General features: G+C 47.1%; 1 pseudogene; it reads right to left on the bottom strand.

Moving 5' to 3' along the window:
• Nucleotides 1-5,107: 5,107 nt before the first annotated feature.
• On the bottom strand, nt 5,108-7,322 carry LOC123428883 (annotated as a pseudogene).
• Nucleotides 7,323-8,262: the final 940 nt, after the last annotated feature.

The following is an 8,262-nucleotide window of genomic DNA, read 5'->3' on the forward strand; positions in this document are numbered from 1 at the left end:
TGTCTAACACTAAAGAAGATAGAACTAACTGGCTGAGCACACACTAAAAATCTTCTCCCTGTCTCAAATCCTTCGAATGCTACGCGACGCTCAAGCGGCAGCCCATGCTCCAAGCAAACATCCAGGGAACAATTCTCGATGCCCATGTAGTCTTTGTCATCGATGCTAGCAGGGATCTAAAGAAGAACCAAGAAACAGAGATAAATCCCCAATGTGAAGAAACCGAAACCCTAAACCTAACCCTAGCTCTACAAATTACCCGGTACATCATGCCGTCCGAGGAAGAGCTGATGTCCAGGCTTGATAGGTCGTTGCTACTCTCATCCTCGTAAACCATGGCGCGGCGGAGGTGGTGGCGGCCGACGAGCTTCGGCGACGAGGGGGGCAGAGCGCGAGCAGAGTAGACTGGCTCGGTCGACCAGGTTCGAGCGAGACACAAAGACCGACCGAACCGGTTCGTGCCGACCAGGTTCGAGCGGGCCATTTGTTTTTTTTGAAGGTGTCTATGCCATTTGTTTTTTTTGTAAGATGTCCCGGACGGCACGTGGTGGACGGGACATTGCAGGAACTGTCACATCGTATAAAGAGGGAACTGCCACTTCGTCTCCCTTGTCTCCCTCGTTGTCTCGTCTCCCTCGTCTCCCACTTCATCGCCTCGTCTCCCACTTCGTCTCCCTCATCGCACCGTCTCCCTCATCGCCTCGTCTCCCAATGGAGGGCGCTCGTCGCGCCGTCGCCGTTGCGGATCTGCTTGAGATGCCGAAGCAGCAGGAGGTCGACACGACCGCAACTGCTGTCGCCACCGCTGTGGAAGAGAAGGAGGTGCCTGTGCCGAAGGAGGAGGACACGACCACAACCGTTGTCGCTGCTGCGGAGGTGCCGAAGCAGGAGGACACGACCTCGAGCGGTGCTGCCGACGATGAGGTGGGTTTTAGATAGGGTTTTCTGGGTTTTTTATAGTTGATTCGTGCTTGAATGCTACATAGATTTATATATTGAGACTTGGATTTCTTTAATTTTAATCTTGATTTGTGCATGTGGATGTGGTAATGCTTCCCGTTCCCGTGCTTTCATAGTTATCGTTGATAAGCAGGAGATTATTTAGATAGGGTTTTCTGCTTTCATATATTCAGAGAGCAGAACACACTCTGCTTTTGCATGTGTTGGTGAACTTTTGCATTTTGTTGGCTTGAATCAACGGAATATTTCTCTTATTAGTAAAGATTTCACCTAAGTCATGTGCTTGATATATACGAACACCCATTCCTAAATTTTGCCTAGGTCTGCCCCCTCTCTTGCATTTTATTGGGATTATTAGTAAGGATTTAATAAGAGTTAGGTTTTGAATTGGGATCTTGATTGCTGCATGTGCTTAGATTTTATTATGTGCCGGATATGTTGATAGATTTGTTGTGGTTATCCCCTCACCGGGGCACAACAGGGGCTGAGCAGCCCAATAGTGCAATGTTCTGCTATATAAAATGCAGAACAGAGAGAATAGTCTTATGCAAACAGACAAGAAAAGATAATGAAGTGATACTTACAAATTGCTTGCAGACATCACATTTTGGATGAAAGCGGTCCTTGTAACAAGCTTTCTGGTATGCATGGTTTCCTGACATGGAGAACTGCATGTTTTTGTTGGTAAAGTCAATACCAATGCAACTGCTTAATTAGTACACAAAACAACAAAGAGCTACCTCATAGTCATATATTGGCTGATTACAAGCATATAGTTAGAGTATAGTCATATATTGGCTGATTACGTCCATGGCCAATTTCACTGTGACATCCAGCACATGTCCTGACAAAAGAAGTGTATACCTAACATATAGTTATAGAGTACAGTTTGATTTTTTGAAAGGACATTTAAATCTTTGTATGAAGGATCGAAAGATTCTATAAGTGAAATGCACAAAGGACAGACCCAGTGCAGAGAATAGGGTGGCTGATGCAGCAGCACTATGAATGTAATTAGAAGCACATTGTTGAATGCTTGACCTTTTGAATACTGTGTTACATAGTTTGTACTAATCGAATTACTTATATTGTAGGAAAAGGAAGCTGCAGGCATGAAGAGGAAGCTCACCAAGACTGGGTTCAAGAGCCCGTATGACTGACTACGACGACGACGAACCGTATGAGGTAATCCCAACTATTTTAGTTCAGCGCAAGCACTATATGAATGCATGTTGGTGGGCTTTTTAATGAAATTGATGTAGAGAGTGTTTTAATGTTGTTTGTTTAATTAGATTACTGTACATGACTTTTTTCTTTGTTTGTTCATTAAAATTTGGTAAATCGGAATTATCTGATGTTTGTTCATTGCATCATTCTGAATCAGAAGTGTGTGTTCTGGCTCCATAATGCCTATACGAATGCATAATGTGTGCCCAATTAATTTGTGTGTGCAGTATAACTCTGGAGATGACGTGGAGGACGGCAACAAAGATTCCTTCATTGAGAAGGAAGCCCAGAAGATTAGGGAGAAGGGGAAGGCGGCCTACTTCAGGAGGGGAATGTTTAGATGCCCATACTGCACCACAAAGCCAAAGCCCAGGGATGGGATTTATGAACACCTGATGTCGCATGCACGCGGTTTATCGCGGAGTGCTGATGACATCAAGACTAGGGCAGAGCATGCAGCCCTCCTGAAGGCTCTAGGTCCCATTTAGTCGTCACCCTCCATGATCCTCGGTTTATCGTCGTCGTTGTGAACTGTTGTACTTTTGCGCACTGTGTTATCGGCCTGTTGTTGTGAACTGTGTTGGAATGTGTTATACTTTTGATGTTAATTATGGCAGGATGTCGTTAGGAATGCTTCTATTTTGCTGCTTCTATTTTGCTTCACTGATATTATGGCAGGATGTTATGGTCGACTAGTTAGCAACATGCAACATCTCAATTCAGCACTCTGATGTAGATAGCAATAGCAACAACTGTTGAGGAACGTCGCATGGGAAACAAAAAATTTCCTACGCGCACGAAGACCTATCATGGTGATGTCCATCTACAAGAGGGGATGTGTGATCTATGTACCCTTGTAGACCATACAGCAGAAGCGTTAGTGAACGCGGTTGATGTAGTGGAACGTCCTCACGTCCCTCGATCCGCCCCGCGAACTATCCCGCGATCAGTCCCATGATCTAGTGCCGAACGGACGGCACCTCCGCGTTCAGCACACGTACAGCTCGACGATGATCTCGGCCTTCTTGATCCAGCAAGAGAGACGGAGAGGTAGAAGAGTTCTCCGACAGCGTGACAGTGCTCCGGAGGTTGGTGATGATCTCGTCTCAGCAGGGCTCCACCCGAGCTCCGCAGAAACGCGATCTAGAGGTAAAACCGTGGAGATATGTGGTCGGGCTGCCGTGGCAAAAGTTGTCTCAAATCAGCCCTAAAACCCCACTATATATAGGAGGGAGAGGGGGGAGCCTTGCCTTGGGGTCCAAGAACCACCAAGGGGTCGGCCGAGCCAAGGGGGGAAGGTCTCCCCCCAAACCGAGTCCTACTTGGTTTGGAAGGTGGAGTCCTTCTTCCCTTTCCCACCTCCTCCTTTTCTTTTCTTTTCTCTTTGATTTTTCTCCCAATGCGCATAGGCCTCTTTTGGGCTGTCCCACCAGCCCACTAAGGGCTGGTGCGGCACCCCCAACACCTATGGGCTTGCCCGGGGTGGGTGCCCCCCCGGTGAACTCCCGGAACCCATTCGTCATTCCCGGTACATTCCCAGTAACTCCGAAAACCTTCCGGTAATCAAATGAGGTCATCCTATATATCAATCTTCGTTTTCGGACCATTCCGGAAACCCTCGTGATGTCCGTGATCTCATCCGGGACTCTGAACAACATTCAGTAACCAACCATATAACTCAAATACGCATAAAACAACGTCGAACCTTAAGTGTGCAGACCCTGCGGGTTCGAGAACTATGTAGACATGACCCGAGAGACTCGTCGGTCAATATCCAATAGCGGGACATGGATGCCCATATTGGATCCTACATATTCTAGGAAGATCTTATCGTTTGACCCTCAATGCCAAGGATTCATATAATCCCGTATGTCATTTCCTTTGTCCTTCGGTATGTTACTTGCCCGAGATTCGATCGTCAGTATCCGTATACCTATTTCAATATCGTTTACTGGCAAGTCTCTTTACTCGTTCCGTAATACAAGATCCCGCAACTTACACTAAGTCACATTGCTTGCAAGGCTTGTGTGTGATGTTGTATTACCGAGTGGGCCCCGAGATACCTCTCCGTCACACGGAGTGACAAATCCCAGTCTTGAGCCATACTAACTCAACGAACACCTTCGGAGATACCTGTAGAGCATCTTTATAGTCACCCAGTTACGTTGCGACGTTTGATACACACAAAGTATTCCTCCGGTGTTAGTAAGTTATATGATCTCATGGTCATAGGAATAAATACTTGACACGCAGAAAACTGTAGCAATAATATGACACGATCAACATGCTACGTCTATTAGTTTGGGTCTAGTCCATCACGTGATTCTCCTAATGACGTGATCCAGTTATCAAGCAACAACACCTTGTTCATAATCAGAAGACAGTGACTATCGTTGATCAACTGGCTGGCCAACTAGAGGCTTGCTAGGTACAGTGTTTTGTCTATGTATCCACACATGTATATAAGTCTTCATTCAATACAATTATAGCATGGATAATAAACGATTATCTTGATACAGGAATTATAATAATAACTTTATTTATTATTGCCTCTAGGGCATAATTCCAACAACAACAACAACTGCCGATGGGTGAGGTGTTCCTGGCGTCACCACCACCACCGCTGGTCACTAGCCTAGTAACGACCATTCATATTGGTCATTATCACCTAGAAATAAGGCAGTGCTAGGTGCTGTCCGCTTTATGACCTTTTCCAGTAAGCAAGTGATGACCTTTCTATTGAAAATGGTCGTTGGTTTTTGGGGCTAGGACCCCTCCAGACAGCTTACGACCAGATGATGTCAAATGGTCATAGATTTGTAACCATTCCTTCCAGTGTCACTGACAAAAGGTCGTTAGTTGACATATTTCTTGTAGTGATTGGTCAAGCCCGTAGACCAAACTGGGAAGCACCTAGAGGCTATTTAGTGGACTGCAATGGGCAATGGCTGCGGGAACTGAATGACATACGGTGAGTCGAGCTGGGCACCGGCTGTCCAATCTCTATTGCAGTCCATGGTTCATCAAAATCTTCTGATTTTGTTGGAACGTAAATATAGTTACTCTTTCCACCCCATCTTTCAGGGTTCATGCAAGAAAATGTAGGGTTTCTCCTATCATTGGTGAGGAAGAGAGCCCAGTTGTCCAACTTATCCATCTTTACCCACTTAGCTGGTTCGACCGAGAAGTTGAGGCAAAAGACTTGAAAGGTGCCAGGGAAGCCAAACAGTTGGTTCCATGCTTACCGAGAGATCAACCAAGACAAGCATGTCACCACAGACCACCAACCATGGCTTAGAATGCAGGCCCACGAGCATGCTCTCTTCCCACATAACTGCTACTTCCTGCGTGCTGAGCTCAGGTGCTATGCGTATGGTATGTAGCCTTTGAATAAAGTCCATGACGAACATCTCGCCTTTGAAGAACACAATCTGATGGATGATTTCACCATCAAGAGGGTGCTCTATCCAGAAATTTGTTCCAACCTGCCACTGGAGCATGGACATCCTCGAGAAAAGGATGAGACGCAAACTGGGCGAATTCAGTGGAGCCATAAGGATACCAAGGTAGATCAAAGTGTTGCTCTCAGATTGGAATTTTGGCGGCTTCACCTTAGTGCCAGTGTACACATCGACGAGATGGCAGTGTCTCCTATCAGAGAAGATAAGATAACCATATGAGCAGCCTAGATAGCGCATGGGATGTGGAGTAACCCCAGGTGTTGAACAACGATGGGATAAATTTTTCTTGGAAGGATCGACAAGCTGTGATTTCCGATCAGAGTTGTAACTCTCTTGGCTTATATCTGGTTTGAGGTGGAGAGGTGGGAGGCTGAAGGTATATACAGATGGGAAGGAAAAGGCAGCAGCGTGCCATGAGTGACAGGTGCCACGGAACGCAAGGAAGTCATGAAATGAGCTAATGAGAGAAATGATTTGGTGGAGCAGGCTGTCTAAAAGGTTTTCCCAGGCATGAGATCCCGATGAGGGTGAGGAAATAGATCCAGAGGCATCACATATTTTCTTAGAGGGCCTCACTGCAACAGCAACTTCCCTGGCATGGAGCAAATCGAAGGGTCAGAAGAAAGAAGTCAAATCTGTCAGAGATACACAACAACTACTAATTTATTAGAAATGTGGTATATATGCTCTTACTTTACACACTAAGGCAAAAAGCGTGACCGTTTAACTGAAGAAAAATTATTCCCATTGTGAGATGTATATATCAATAATTCAATATGAACACCGATGGTTCCTTCATTAATGGTGTGGTCTTACTTTCTACATGGAGAAAGAGAAGCCCGTGTTCTGAGGCAGAGGAGGCTGAAGCTGCTCACTGTGATGGTTGGTTGGCCTCCATTAGTTATCTGAAGTTTGCGATGGTTGGTTGGCCTCCATCAGTTACCTGAAGTTTACAGGGTGGCCGATTGTGGGTGAAATGCACTACACGGCTTTGTGAGAGGTACTATCAGAGAATTCAGAGAAGAGATGCAGCTAGGGCTTCTAGTTCAGCAAGACAAAGAGATATACGTAGTGCAGGCTGCATATATAGGATTTCAAAAGAGAGCAATGAAGCAGCCCACCGCCCACAAATTTATGGCAGTATAACAAATCGCCAAGGAAAAAACGAGTAAATTAAGTTTCCCCTTGGATTGTAGCAACCGTTGTACATAATCCAAGCCTCTCTTTTCCCTAAATAGAAATATAAAAATGCATATCAATACGCTAGAATTTGACCAAAACAGGCTACATTAGGATCACCTATAGCAACAGAGTATTGTCCTTGATATGCAACCACCTTGTGGTATACGTACAATTGTTGTGTTCAACCACTCTATTCTATAAGTCTCTCAGACGAGTCGCAAACAATTTTACACTTCCGAGTTCTCAATCCCCTTATGTACAGTAGAGATCGTGTCCAAAACACAATTTCACTTGGGATGCCAGGAATCAGGACAGGGAGCAGTGGGATTAGATCTGTTGAATAAGCTTTGGATTGAGATCAAGGATAGGGTAAGGGCGAGGGGAGCGTGCTCACGTGGAGCTGAGGCTGGCTAGTGCCGACGGTGGCGAGGGTTCGGAGGCCTGCTGCGGCCGCGCTCTCCGGCGACGGCGCCGGCGCCGGTTCTCGGCCATGCGCGCACGTACGTGCGGTGGCGTCACCTCAACCAGCGGGTCCGGATCAACTCCGCCTGCTTGTCGCCGACGAGCGGCGGTGGTCGTCTCTCACTTTTTTTGGGGGATGGAGAGAGATGTGTCAGAGGCTGTTCAGCACGACCGACTTGCCGGAACCCTGCACAAACAGATCGGAATGGATCAGATCGGGGCACGAGGCAACGGTTCTGAGGTGCGGGGGGGGGGGGGGGGGGGCTCCACCCGAAACTTACGATGTTGCCGAGGATGACGTCGTTGAGGAAGGTGGAGGGGCGCCTGGGCGCGGAGTCGTCGGAGGGGCCGTCGTCGGCGAGGAGCGAGGCCGCCTGGCATATCGAGTCGGAGAGCTGCGACTGCTCCTCCATGGCCTCCATGGTGGATCTCTACCGCGCCTGCGGGGGCCGGATCCCGCGGGATCAGGCGCGGCCAATGGATCGAGGGGAGCGGCGGCGGCGACCTGACGCAGGATTGAACGGGAGAGGCGAGACGTGGGCGAGGCAGAGAGATAGGGGGAGATATGGACAAGGACGTGCGTGCGGTTCGGCCGGTTCGGGGTAAGCAATGAGGGATGCGACATTTTTTCTGTATTTAATCGATCGGTTTATGGAGGGATGAAAAAAATCGATGGAACTGCTAGCGGTGGCAGTGCTAGCGAGGGGATCTGTCGTGGTCGAACCATCACGACGGCAGATCCCCCTTTAATAGTAGAGATTTGGTATTTTTCATGCAATTACTGGTTTTTTTGAGCTAAATGACCTTGAAATTGAAAAACACTACAAATGAACTCTGAAAAGGTTAAAAGTTGGCATGGTATCATCATTTCACCCTCGTAGCATGTGCTAAAAAGTTGAGAGGGTTATGGCTAAAACTGGATGCACTTCGTGTACAAAATGGATAATCTCTTTCGAAGTATCAAGGTTTC

The sequence above is a fragment of the Hordeum vulgare genome, chromosome 2H (genome assembly GCF_904849725.1).
Source record: "Hordeum vulgare subsp. vulgare chromosome 2H, MorexV3_pseudomolecules_assembly, whole genome shotgun sequence".
NCBI lineage: Eukaryota > Viridiplantae > Streptophyta > Magnoliopsida > Poales > Poaceae > Hordeum > Hordeum vulgare.